This window comes from Prionailurus bengalensis, chromosome F2 (genome assembly GCF_016509475.1).
Source record: "Prionailurus bengalensis isolate Pbe53 chromosome F2, Fcat_Pben_1.1_paternal_pri, whole genome shotgun sequence".
Lineage (NCBI taxonomy): Eukaryota > Metazoa > Chordata > Mammalia > Carnivora > Felidae > Prionailurus > Prionailurus bengalensis.
The window spans coordinates 49,698,834-49,713,985 of record NC_057353.1 but is presented as its reverse complement, the minus strand read 5'-3'; the positions used below and the strand labels follow the sequence as shown (position 1 = coordinate 49,713,985).

Genomic DNA, 15,152 nt, shown 5'->3' with positions numbered 1-15,152 from the left:
CTAGTAGGAGAAATAGATTAAACAAGATAAACGAGTAAAATGGTTTATGACTTGGAAATGTGTAAGTGCTCAAAAGACAAACATGAAGTGGGTAAGAAAAAAAAAATGGCCAGGGTGTGACGGAAGCTTGAATAAGGTAGTCATGAAGGCAAGTTTTGAGTAAAGAACTTAAGGAAGGAAGGAAGGGAGTAAACCATATAGTTATTTGGGGAGAAGGCATTACAATCGGTAGAACAGCACATGCAAAAGTCCCGAGGTAAGGGCCTGTCTGACATGTTCTAGAAAAGCATGGACATCTCTGTGGCTGGCACAGAGTGAATGAAGGGGAAAATACTAGAAGATGAGGTTAAAAAGGTAATAAAATGGGAAGTGGGGGAGTGCAGTTCACGTAGGGCCTTGTAAGTCATGTACCAAAAGACTCACTGACCACCATTGAATCTTAATCTCAGCAGCATTCATAAGCACTTATGTACACACTTGCCTATTTTTTATTCACATTTTTAAAGCTACCTTATAAGTAGCTGGTTACTATTGACGTATATTTGTAATCCCATGAGGTTTCACCATGCCATACAAAATCCTCTGGTGCCTTATCCTCCTTTGGCCATAAATAATGGAATACTAACATCTTAAAATACTGACCTAAGCAAAACATAGCTAGGAAGATGAAACTACTGTCAAGATGGGAAAATATGCCATCTCTAGCATATCTGCTAGAATCAACTGCATCAATTATAAGGGTTTTTCAGTTCCTAAACCTGAAATAAATGTTATTAATACTAAGTCACTTTATTCTGGTCCCACATGAACCGGCTACTGTGAAGAAACTAACTCCTTGATTTGGGAGTATTAAAGTAACACTGAGGTGTATCATCGATACCCTGATTTTCCAATTGGTAAATAATCTGCTAAAGATGCAATATAGGACTCTGAAATGGTAAACAAGCTAGATAGAGATGCTATACTTCAATCAACTGCTAGTGGAAAGAAAAATTTTAAAACATTTAAAGAATATACAAATTTTCTAATAAATTCCAACGCTCTAGTTAAGCAATAAGAATAAAGGAATCATCTGCCCCTTAATCCAAATTAATGTGTAATATCAAAAATCAAGAGACCAATTCCCTCATTTTGCAGAAAATAACAAGTTCATTAGAAACAAAGTATTTCTTGCATTTGGTTACCCACCTACATAATATGAAAGATTTAACAAGCATTACAGACTTGTTTCTAAAATCACAATTGCTAAAACCCTAAACATTTGTCATTTTAGAACTGTTACACCTTCCACCACTTGATAGTTTGTAATGTTACAAAATAGAAGACATGCTACTTTTGAAGTAAGATTGAGTATGTATGTAGAGGTTGAAATGGCTTGTTTTGAAAATGGTACAGCCTATCTGTAAATTGGCAGGAAGCATATTCTGAAGGGTGGAATAAAAAAAAAAAACAACACCTTAACACATGACATGTTTAATTTTAAACACTTTCTTTGAGTTGACAAACATTTTAGATGAAGAGAAATTGTTTAAAGTCATTTGTCTTGTGTTGGCAGAGTGAAATTAGCCAGTATTTGTTGAAAATTTATTACACGTCAATAACAAAAGAAGTTCCATAACCATCAATTTATAAATGTCAGCCAGTGTAACAATGAAAGATGACTTAGGCTATCAAGGCTATCAACAGTTGACAAAAAAATGTAATAGATATGTTACCAGACTGAGACCCATGGTGGTTTCTAGGAACATTTCTACTATTAACTATGTGTATAACCTTAGGCAAGTTTCATAGTCTCTTTGGTCTCTTAGATGTTATATTTGAAGTGAGAAAGCTGGTCTTGAAAATTTGAAAGGTTATTTTCATCTCTGAAAATACAGGGTTGCTCTTGCTTCTTATTATTCTAGATTGATGAGGCAGATTTTATGGAAGAGTACCTAAACCAGAATTGAAAGTAGGACACCGAGAGTTTAGAAGATTTTCCAAAAGTTCTAAATGTGACTATTATTAAATGCTTGTTGAAACTCAAATGTCTATTTTAAAACATAATTAAAGTCACAAAAAGAACAGAAGTGACTACTGACTCATTAATTCATTCATTACCCAAAAGCCAGTGCTAAAAGGTAGCCATATTTAAGCCCTTTTTGTGAACTACAGGTCACATCATTAAAATGAAATATTTACAGTAATTAAAAGCAAACTAGTTTTGTATCAGGAAAATCTTCAAATTGTTTGAAAATTGTTTTAGATATATTAAATAAAAATAGCAAAAATATCACTGATGCAACACCTTAAAGACAGTCTTTTCTGTTAAAGGACTATTGTGGTAACTTAAAAAATAAAATAATCTCCTTAATGTTAAATAATAATGAACTTAAAATTGAAACTTAAGTACAAAGGGCAAGTCCATGATACTGTATACCCAGTACCCAAAGGTAAAAAGTAAAAAAATCAGAGACGTATAATGTAATTTAATTGGCAAGTATTACTTTGAGAGAATCCATTCAAGTACAGACAAAAAGTTTGTTCTGGAGGGATATATACATGTATATGTATATGTATATGTATATGTATATGTATATGTATATGTATATGTACATATATATATTTATGCATATGTATATGTATATATATGTATATATGTATATATATATACATATATATATTTTTTACTAGTACTCTGAGTATTTTAAAACTGAATTGAGTAGATATTCAGTTGTGAATTTAATGTGTAGATGGGAAAGCTTAAAGACATCTTTAACCAATGTTAGACAATGTAAAGAATGATTTTACTCATGAAGACTTAACTATGAAGTGTGTTTTTTAAGTGACATTTAAGAAACCCACATGTCTTCAAAATAACTGTATTCCAGCTAGTTTTCATCACACTAGGCAGCCAATCCTACAAATACTACGGTTTAAAGAGCACAGATTCTTACATTAATAAGACTGCATTTCTATAATCCTATATGTTTCAATGTGCTCCCACATACAGCATTGTATTTAATGCTATAAAAGACAAAAAGGAGCTTCTATCACGCGGTTGGTTTCTATAGGTAAGAAAACAAAGAGCTGAATAGTTATCTACTGTATGAACCATCCCACATCCATTACCTCATCCGATTCTCGAAGTAACACAGTGGGAATAAAAGAAATATGCTAAGATTTCCTTTTCTCAGATGAACTAACTCAGGTTAAGGGCCTAGAGTCACGTAGTTGGTACATAGTAAAGGCAGGCCCTGAGCCAAGGTCCAAAATATGTGCTCGTTCTCTAGTCCAATATCATGTTCCTAAGATTATATTGTTTTCAACAACAAACAGAAGATGGCTTTAGGATTATGTTTAGAAAGTCAGTGGTGGTATGGCTGGAACAATGGCTGAAGTATGCAGGGAGGTACGAGGTAGAAGGGAGTTTTTCACTAAATGTTATTAGTCAATTGAGTCTTTGGGAGTAGAGAATAAAATGAGCAAAAGGGAAAGAAAAGTACAGGGCACCTGGGTGGCTCAGTCGGCTGAGCGTCCCACTTCGGCTCAGGTCATGATCTTGAGGTTCATGAGTTCTGGCCCCATGTTGGGCTCTGTGCTGACAGCTTGGATCCTGGAGCCTGCTTCAGATTCTGTGTCCCCCTTCCCTCTCTGCCCCTCCCCTGCTTGTGCTCTCTTTCTCTCAAAAAAAAAAAGTAAACGTTAAAAACAATTTTTAAAAAAGGGAAAGAAAAGTAAAATAAGGAGAAATGGCCTCCAAGAAGGAAAGCCTAGGAAAAGAAATTTTAAAATATTTTTCTGGAAGTATTTTTAACTTCTACAACTGATTCACTTAGGCTTGTGGAACTGAATGAGGAGGGAAATTTTTAAATGCATTGATTCATCTTTACTGTGGTCTCTGATACAGTTCAGACCATCACAGCAGACTACTGAAATACGCTTTTAAAACGGTCATTGGTCCTGTCTCTTTTCTTTCGAGCCATCCTGTTCATCATCACTGACTTACTATTCCATAATACAGATGTGATTGAATGCTCAAAAATATATGATACATGTCTTGCTGTTTTATGATATCCCTGAATTTCTCCATATAAATTTTGGTCAAATGGTCGTTGGCCTAAGTTGGCAACGAATGTTATATTTAGGAAATATAAAATCCATTTCTATCTAGATATAATTCAAGTTTGGAAATTAAGACATGGGTACAGTACTCTCCTTGCCCAAAAATCATTCATAAGAATACAGAGAGGCAGCAAAACACAGTCAGCCCATACTCTAAATGCTCTCCAATTTCTAGAATGCTTGTATTTTTATTTTTTTATTGTTTGAGAGAGAAAGAGAGAAAGAGCAGGAGAGGGGAGGGAAAGAGAGAGACAGAGAGAGAGAGAGAGAGAGAGAGAGAGAGAGAGAGAATCCCAAGCAGGCTCTGCACTGTCAGCACAGAGCCCGATGTGGGGCTTGAATTCACAAACTGTGAGATCACGACCTGAGCTGAAATCAAGAGTCAGACGTTTAACCCACTGAGCCACCCAGGCGCCCCTAAATACTTGTAGAAGCAAGTATCCTTTACAGAAACTGTCAAAAATACTTTATTAATTTTGGTTCCTTTGTAAACTTTTTTTTTCCCTCTCTTCTTCCTCCTTTCCTTCCTTTCTTTCTCATCGCAAGGTTATCTATATTTGAAATAAAGTAGATGACTATACATTGAGGCTCAAAGGACAAAATATTTTTCCTTTTATATGTTTAGGGACGTGACTTTTTGATAGGTAGCATGGTAGGGCTTAGTCTATAAACCTGATAGCGAGTGACTCACTAAATAGTCAGTTAGAGGTTATATCTGTTAAGTTTCCAAACCAAACGAAATTAACAAATAACAGTAAAAACATAGACAATAAATTGGAAACAAAACCATTTGAGACTTTAGATCGTATTAGTTACATCTCCAAAAACACTTCGTTTCTTTAGAAAGTTCTTACAGAATATTTTACAGAAGAGGAAACTGAGGTGCAGAGAAATTAAAAGCCTTACCAGAGGTCATAGGCCTACCAGTAGAAATGAGCTTAAGAGCCAAGTATTGACTTCCAATGGAGTCCTCTAAACACTACAAAACCTGAAAAGTACTAGTGATTTCAATAGTTCTCTGACTTAGAGCAAAGTATTCTAAGTATTTGCATATTGATTTTTACACATGGATTAAAACATGTACAAATGTATTAGCATGTTATGCAATAACTAATGCTGTAATCTAGCCTTACTTATTCCCTGTGGTATTGTGTCTTATGCAAACTGTGTGATCAAAAACAGTATCAGGATTAATAATTTCCTAAAAACTACTAAACAGTATCTATTGAATAAGTGGCTCAGTTTTACTTTTATAACCAGGTGCTTTTACTTTAAATTGAAAGTTTTCAGACCGTGTGCTAAAAATGCAAAATCAGAGCAAGACATCACTAAGAAACACTAGTAATAACAGCTAACACTTACAGGGTACTTATTATGTGACCGGTATTGTTCTGAGAAATTTAAAGTTACCAAATTATTTAAGAAAGTAAATTTATAGGGGTGCCTGGGTGGCTCAGTCAGTTAAGCGTCCAACTTCAGTTCAGGTACGAACTCACAGTCCGTGAGTTCGAGCCCCATGTCAGGCTCTGTACTGACAGCTCAGAGCCTAGAGCCTGCTTCACATTCTGCGTCTTCCTCTCTCTCTGTCTGTCCTCTCCCCCCATTTGCACTCTGTCTCTCTCTCAAAATAAAATAAAGACATAATTTTTTTTCAAAGAAAGTAAATATATAGCATGGCTACAAAGCAAGCAACGTTATTTAGAGTAGACGAGTAGAGTAGGGGTAGTTCAAGGCAGAATTCGTCATTATGACTCTTCTAAGGTACCTAGTACTCTCCCACATGTTACAGTACCCCTTTCCCTATACCTGCCTTTCCCCACTCATAGGTTCTAACTTTCTGCCTATGAAGATCTGTATGTGAGAATAGCTCAGGTCAGTCTCCTCAGGAACATTTACATTTCAGTGTTCTGGAAAGCCAAAAAGCTTTTTATTATTAAAATAATTAAGCCATCAGAGATGAGCAGAATATAAACTATGACAAGCAGTGGAAGAAATATCTTAGGCTGAAAACCTACCCAGAACCCCTCAAAACTTACCTCTTCTTTATACCTATATATCACAATCTTTAAGACACTGTGTAAGTGACATGCTATAAATAATTTTACCAGCCCCGTTTTGTTATTCTTACTATATATTATTGTTGTTTTAACTTGGGACCTCCCCAAAGCAGGAATCCGTTACTGCATTCTCAATAACCAACTAGTGCCATATACTGAAAATAGCACATATTGGTTGAAATGAACTAAACCATTAGCTAATAGTTAAAAGAAAATAAATGGTTGAAACCCATGCAAGGAGATTGTCACTTATCTGAAGAGGCACAGTATAGAAATGCTTACATTGGGAGTCAAGACTAGAGATGTGTTACCATGTGGGTTGAACAAAGCTGATTATCCTCTAGAATTCTGCTCCTTTATTAACAAAGGAAAGCAGTTTTAGGAAAAGATTTATAAGGTTCCTTCCAAATCTAAAAGTCTTCATTCTAAATCTAGGAGTAAAGCCACAGAATACCGATAATTACCCTGGTAAACTATAGGCAGATGGCTGGGGCCACATGACTCTACAAAGCAAACTGGCAGATCTTGATTTAGAAAACACACACACACACACACACACGCACGCACACACGCACGCACACAGCTTCCCACATATCCTGCATGTATTCTGTTTCTATGATCTCTTCCCTCTGTAACAGATTTTTATTGATTTTCTTCTCTTTACAGCCAAACTCGTTCAAAGGCATTATATTCACCATCTCTCTTTCTCTCCTCTTTTAAATCCATTCTACTCAGCCTTCTACTGCCTATGTCTCCAACAAAGCTGTCAGTAATGAAGGTTAGCATGACTTCCTACCTGCTAAATCTATGGTTTCATGCTCAACAGTTCTCTCCCACTTCAAGTACTTTCTTCACTTGTACTCAGAGACACTACACTCCATGGTTTCCCTCCTATTTCTCAGTACCCTGCTACCTCATCTTGTCAACTTCTAAATATGAGAGCAGTTCAGGTCATAGTCCCTCAACCTCTTCTATGCTTGTTCTCTCGGTGATCTCAGCCTTGTGTTCCTAAATCTCTCTTATTATGAGATTAACTCCCAAACAGTCCAAATCTCTAACCTGAAGTCCAGACCATGTTTTAAGCCACCTATTTGGCATCTTATCTTAGATGTCTAAGAGGATCTCTGACTTACATCCAAAACTCAGCACTTGAGCCCACCGAATGATTCTTCTCAAGTTTTCCCCTTTATCCGTTAAGGCTCTATCTTTAATATCTACCCAGAGTCCAACTCCTCCTGTCACTAGCCATCTAAGCCACCATCACCTCTTTGCCAGGTTATTGCAAAAGCCTCCCTGTTTCTAATCTCCATTCTTTCAGGTTAGGCTCAACATGGCAATTAAATTGATGTTATTTCAAAAAGAAATGGTGTTGTGTCACTTGAATGAAAATCTTCCCATTTCACTGAGTAAAAAAAACAAATCCTAACACTGACTGATAGATAATATGAGTCACCTGCCCCAGTCCCTTCTGACCACACCTACTACTATTCAGCTTGCTCACTCTGTGGTACCCAACTGACTTTTCCACTTTCTCTCGAGTAAGTCAAGCTGGCTCCCATATCAGAGTCCTCCTTCTTGCTGTTGCCTCTGCCAAGAACACTCTTCCTTCCCTGGCCCTCAAGGGGGTAATTCTGTCACTTTATTGAGGTTTCTGCTCAAATATTACTTAGATGGGAATACTTCTCAGAATGCATTATCAAGAATTATTTACCCTACTTTCTTGAATACTATCTAATCCATTATCCTCACTGAATTTTCCTGTTTGTACTTGTCAGTATGTGAAACAATATTATATATTCTCTTATTTATCATTTGCTTCCTCCAATAAATGTAAGGATTATGAAGGCAGGGAGCTTGTTTGACATGCACACTAGTATATCTCCAGCACCCAGAACAGAGACTGGAACATCATAGGTACCCCCAAAATTATCTGTAGAAATAATGAATTAATAAATAAATAAATAAATTATAATTAGTTAGAAACTCACCAATTATGCTGTTCTTTGAGTCTTAATTTATAGCGCTATACTATGGGATAAGGATAGTCTAGTCACATTTTAGCTCGTTAGGGGTATGAAGAGCCAATGTATCAAAAGGGATTGGCTTAGGTAGAGTGTCATTTGAGAACTCAGAAACGGATTCCAAGTACTAAAGAATCTAATGTTAATACAGGGTTAATGGAGACATTTTGGCTAACTGATCACATATCTTACTAACTGAAGGGGAGCATACACTATGTCTATTCCAAAATCAAATGTGGGCACTTCATAGCAAGATGTAGAATAAAGCTGTCTTTATTATTTCCTCTCTTTGCATTTTAAACCAGAAGAGAGGATGGTGATAAATCCATCATTCAATTCAATGCTTGGCCATTTCTAACACATGGTTACAGCTGGAATTCATGGTTACCTTTTTTTTTTTTTTTTTTACTTTTCTTTTTTTTTTTTAAGTTTATTTATTTACTTTTGGTTGGGGGGGAGGGAGGTTAGAGGGAGAGGGACAGACACAATCCCAAGCAGGCTCCGCACTGTCAGCATGGAGCCCGATATGGCTTGAACCCATGAACTGTGAGGTTATGACCTGAGGTGAAACCAAGAGTCAGACGCTTAACCGACTGAGCTACCCAGGCGCCCCCCCCCCCTTTTTTTTTTAACTCAATATGTAAGTAGAAGGAACATAGGAACATCTTTTTAACCTCTGGAATTTTCTCTAATCCATAAATATGCTTTTAACCAATTTAAAAACAACCTCCCACCTTAATCTTACTCATGGACTTTACTATGAGATTTAAAACAGTACATTTGTCTCTCCCAAAAGCAAAGAGCAAAGGGAAAAATTAGATACCCAGAACTTTATTATAAGTAGGTCATCAAAATATTACACTAAATAAAAACATGAGTTAGTATATGCAAAATATATAGAGTTCTCATCTTTCAAATTTTATACATGAACCTCTTTCTAGGTCCAACTATATCATATGTAGGATTGATCTACATAACATAGTAACGTTTTGTAGTAAAGATGATTTTTATATAAATGATAAAAATACATTAATCATGAGTGGGAGTGACTGAGGTCCCCATTCTCATTGTCAGTAGAACTTTTACATGCAATATCAAAGGAATAACAAGAATGGAGAACAGTTTAGAAGTAAAAGATATAGCGGTATTCAGGGTCAACTAGAGGTCAGGAAGCCAAAAAACCTGCTGAAAGTACCTCCTCAGTTCAAGTATTTACATTGGTTACCTCCTGGGAAGTCCTTATTCTTTTGATACCTTTATTTAAATGTGCTTAAATACAAAATGGCATTAAATGTTCTTAAAACTTGTTGCACCCTGACATTTAAGAAGATGTATTTACTCTTTCGGATCAGTGACATAAATTTCAGTTCATATGAACATATCCTTTCGTAGGTGCTAAGCAAAGATCATAGAGGTTAAGAAATAGATAAAAATGACAAATATGTAAATGCACATTGAGGGCTTATTTAAATTTTTATTGTTTTATGGAGAATGTTAATATTTTATAATACTTGATTTCATTTTATTTATTTTGCTATGTTATTTTCTCTCTCTTTTTTTTTTTACCTATCTTAGCACATTTTAAGAATTATATGCTGAGAGGGGTGCAAATAAATGACACTCCCCAGTAAGAAACATTATTAAATTATCTTAACGCTAATTAAATATCACACCCGACACTGTAGACAGTATTTATAACAGACGAAGACAGGACAGAAAGAATTCAAGACTAAAAGACATTGTAACTAAAAATTACTGACACAAAAACTATTCATTTCTTAATTTGGCCCATAACAAGGGCAAATTGTAATGATATAGAGAAATTTTAGAACAATGATTTTTTTTTTATAACCGTCTTAAAATGCCGACATTCTCAGTCAATACATATAGTTATATTTGATTAGCAATTACTACAATACATATACAGTCCTACTTTTCCTGACAGAAGTTAGTTGTGCTGGGTTAAAAAATTAAGTCACCAATAATTACAAGAAAACTAAATCTAAGTACTGAAATCGATCATCTTTTTACTCACCCAGGCAGTATATTAATGCATGTGTATAAAACTGTGAACAACTACAAATATTATATATGTTCATTTAATATTGTTGAACTCACAATTAAGTTCATGTCATTTTCTACTTAAAAATTTTGCTTTAAAAAATATTTTTTAAATCGTTAAGTTTTAAAACAATTTCTGGATTAAAAAATATCTTTGTTGTGTTTTTTGCATGAAAACATGACCATCACTTTTTTCCTCAGAATCTTAACAAGACCAACAAAGCCAAACCTCTGGCTTTAATGCCACACATTTCAACAGAATAGGATCGTACTAGCATATTTATGTTTATTTAATTTAAGAAACCATATTCACACACACCACAAATGTCAATACTGAGTGTCTAATCTAGAGAAAGGCACTATTAAGTTCATAGTAGACTTGCCTTTTTTCCCATTATTAGATGAGCTTGGTGTTTCTCCCTCATTGTCTTTTTAACATTGAAAACAGACAATAGCGGTTAGTAATTAAGGTCACTAACAACCCAAATAAAAACTAAGCACACCACAAAAGATGAAATCACACACTAGGGAAACAAATTCATGCATTAAACATGACACCTCACATTAATGAACACAAAAGTAAAGTATATCCTTCCCATCCTATGATAAAAGTAGTAGGAACAAAAATAAAATGAAGAATAAGGAGTAATTTTATACTAACTTAGAAGATTGTAGTTGTGGTTTTATGCTAATTTAATAATTTACATAATTCACTAAGTTAGTTTTGAGAATAAAGCATAGGTAACAAACTGGTCCAACAAACAGGCTTTATCTTAAGGAAGTGAAAAATAAATAAAAATGATATTAACTACCACTGAAGCCCCCAAACTAATGACATCCAACAAAATGACTTTCCTGTGGAAGCCAATTCATAAACAGTGTGAAAGCATTTCAGTGTTCATATGGACTGATATGAGATATATAGGAATGGGCAAATAGGAAAACATTAATTGCACACGTAAATTAAAATGAAGTTCATTTTTACGGTATGCTCCAAACAGGTTATTCCTATAGCACTGCAGGAAAATGGACGATGTGTGACATTCTAGTCGTTAAAATATTAGCTATTCAGAACAGAGATAGTTATACATTTTTATAAATATGCAGCTACACTTGCCTTTGTTTTCATGATCAGATGCACTCTGATGATTCTTCTCGTCTTTCGACATTAAAAATAGTTACTGACAATCAGCAAGTACAGTTTAAGAGGTCTTGTGTCTTATACTATATATACTGACAGAATGCATCGATGACATAAGGAAATTGCTTTCACACAATGAGAAAGGAGAGAACATAAGGCATATAAAGGAGACTGTACTGTTCATGAATAAAAAGTGATGAGTTAAACAGGGTAAAATTAGGTCTAAAGTTATTGTTCAAAGAAAGTAAAAAAAATTTTTAAACTGACAGCTAAGAAAAGATTGGGATTCAATTCAGTGTTTCAAAGAAAAATAGTGATAATTTGAAAAAAGAAGTATATACATGTATTTACTGATTATGTAACATTTTAAGTTTTAAATCCTTTCAGGAACATTCTGACAAAGAAAGTGGCAAATAACATGACCATCACTTTTTTTTCCTCAGAATCTTAACATGCCCAATGAAGCCAAACTTCTGAGTTTAATGCCACACATTTCAATAGAATAGGATTGTACTAGAATATTTATGTTTATTTAATTTAAGAAAGTATATTCACACGTATCACAAATGTCAATACTGAGTGTCTAATATAGAGAAAGAGATATTATGATATATAAATGTAATAGAGACTTTAAAAAACACAATGAAGGCTCTTTCCACACCACTTATAAGGAGGACTCTTTGGGAAGAAATTATGATTGTCAATAAACATTAGAGCAATATTGAGCTGGGATGAAAACGGGAATGTACGGTAAATTTTTATTTTAGGAAAAAATGATGAAGAAAATAGAGGTAGCCTCTAAAAGCTTTAATGGAATTTATATTCTGCTCTATATTTACTTACAATTTGCCTCTACAAAACCAAAATTTTTATAGAGAGGAGGCTAGGATTGCAATATAGTTCTACTCAGTGTAACCCACAGTAGGTACTCAAACAGTTTTTAATAAACAAATGAATTGAATACAGAGTTGGGGTAAAGGATAGGTATAAATTTGGTCAGACGCATTGTCTACAATTTTAGTTTGATTTTAACATTAAGGAACATGTTCCAATGGATGAATCAAATATTCTGATAAGTTACCTAGATAGCTTATGTAATATTTCTCCATCAATGAAATTAGACAATTTATTTAAAAATTAGTGCTGAAAAACAATCTATTCTTTATTGTGCATTTATAAATTTGGAGCCTAAATTCTCACATGAAATTGAAAAGTCATACTTCCCAAACATTCAGTTATTTATTTTAGACACACAGACAGACCTGTCTTGACCTCTTCACCCTGCTTTTCTCCCCACTGCTCTTCCTTATGCCCCGTTTCTTCATTAACTTCTGTATTTGCAGAAGTAAAGAAAAAAACAAGACCAGATGTATATATTTGTTACTCTCAGTGACACAAATGTCAAATTATTCATGATATAGTGAGGGACGATAAGGAGACTGAGAGATTATTTAATAAGTTTCTGACATGTTATGTAAGTAAATAAGTATTTTATTAATAAATTATCATATTGTCTTCTTTTATGTTGACTTTGATTTGTAAAAGAGTAATTGTGGCCCCTAAAATATTTGTGGTATGTGATAACTGTGTAAAGTAGTCAAAATACTTTGTCTATAAGCTTGATATATTCTTAGAAAAATAATATTATGCACCTTTTATGTTACAGAACCAAAAAATGATATTATAAACTCTTTTTTACTTTTACAAAATGCCAGTACATCAAGGTCTGGAGAAAATTTAAAAAAATAATAATACCTTAACAGTTGTTTAGTACATTGTACTTTTCTTATATTGCTCCTGTTTACTCTGGTTCTCAAACAAGGAGAAGGTAACTAATACTGTACCATCATGAAAACCAACATATATAAAGTTTTAAATTAATTTCATTAATTGACTAAAATATAACCCAAACCAAAAGGAATTAAACTAGGAGTTGATCATTTTTTAGCTGTTGAACAGGATTAGATAAATAAATGTGTCATTACTTTGATTTTGAAATAATGCCATTAAATTATCTTCTGATAACTTTTAAGTGATAATCCAGACATAATTTGATTTAGACCGCCTATTGATAGCCTAGTTTGGCTCATGTACCGTTAACATCAGTGGGAAGACGAAACTTCTAAAAGAGATATTTTATATCTCCTTTAAAGCTAAAGAAAATTACCCAATTATGTATCTACTTAAGTGTTCATACCAACATTTACAAAAACATTGTTAAAATCATCCATACCTTCAGGCAAAACAAAACAAACAAAAAACTGAAAAACAAGTCCTTTTGTCTCATAGTGGAAATAACAAGGGTGGTTTAGGCTCTCCTTTCTTTTACTTATAAAAAAGAAAAAAGAATTACAATTAAAGGGACATTAAAGGAAAACCATGGTTTGAATAGACTCTACAAGGCAGAAACTAGATGGTATATAGAATGTTTGTTGATAAGCCCGTTAAAAACTTCTTCAACCTTGACTTTCATTATCAGCTCTATGTTGGCTTTCGGGTAGGTTTATTATTACAAAGAATGGAACTACTCATATCTCAATAGACTATGGCTGTAAAAGATATTAAAAGTGAATTTTAAGAAGTTGTGACTTCATATGCCAACAAATGAGGTCAAAACTCTATCTTTAAAAATCCTGGGGAGACAAAAAATTTCAAATGTTCTACAGAACTTTCCTTCTGGAAAGTACTTTTAAAATTATATACACCCATTATAATGCAAATAATTGAGAATTATAGAAGTGCTGCTATAATCTCCTTATCAGGCAGCACATTAGCACTAGTCACAACAGCATGGAGTTGTTTAAAATCATTGTACATAGCATAGGAAGAACCTCAATATAGAAGTCGATAAATCATTCAACAACTAACAAGAACACAACTTGTTCCAAGTGATATATATATATATATATATATATATATATATATATATATATCTAAGGCAATAAAATATCCCTGCCCAAAGGTAGTGCACTTAAAATTTTGTTACAAAGAGGTGATAGCAATATACATTTTAATACAAACATCTATAGAAGGCAAGATTATTTTAGTGATGCATAATGCACTATGTGAAGGAACTTTTCAATTGTTAAACAATATTTCATGCATTCATTCAACAAATATTTATCGAGGACCTACAATGTGCCAGGCATTATTCTACGTGCTGGAAATTCGTAAGTAAATAAAAGCGAACAATTCCTTAAATTTACAAAGTTAATTTTAGAATTCTATCATTGGCAGAGGAATTTTTATTATCTTAGTGAATGTATGACACTCCATAGATCATGACTCAATATTTTCTCTTGAGTCATAACGTACTATTGATAATAAAACTGCACATATTTAACTTTGGTATACTGTAAGCACTCTTGGTACAACATGAAAGGTGATGTAGGGAATACAAACCACAACCACTGTCTAATTCAACAACTTTCTTTTCTAGAAAGACAAATTTAATAATTAAAAGATCATCATAAATACAAAATGAAATATCTGATGATAAGAGGAACTAGACTAGGTGTACATCTTCAGTAACATAAACACAGACTGCAATTGATATCTTTGCTTAAGGTCTTGCATTAAACAGAATTCTGGTTGAAAGGCAGATGAAAAAAAATTTAAAAACAGAACATTTTATCTTAAGAAAAGATGTGCAACAGAACATTTCACTTAAGAAAAGTTCAACTCTTTGCACTCTTACTCAAATGACGCAAAGAAATTTAACTCCCTGGCATAATTTCCAAGTGAATCAAAAATTGAGTGCTTTACCAA

General features: G+C 33.7%; 1 protein-coding gene across 50 annotated transcripts in view; it reads right to left on the bottom strand.

Annotated features, from left to right (window-relative positions):
* The window catches only part of RIMS2 (regulating synaptic membrane exocytosis 2), a 604,627-nt gene that overhangs the window by 183,220 nt on the left and 406,255 nt on the right, over window positions 1–15,152 (bottom strand). The gene's annotated exons all lie outside the window — the stretch shown is intronic.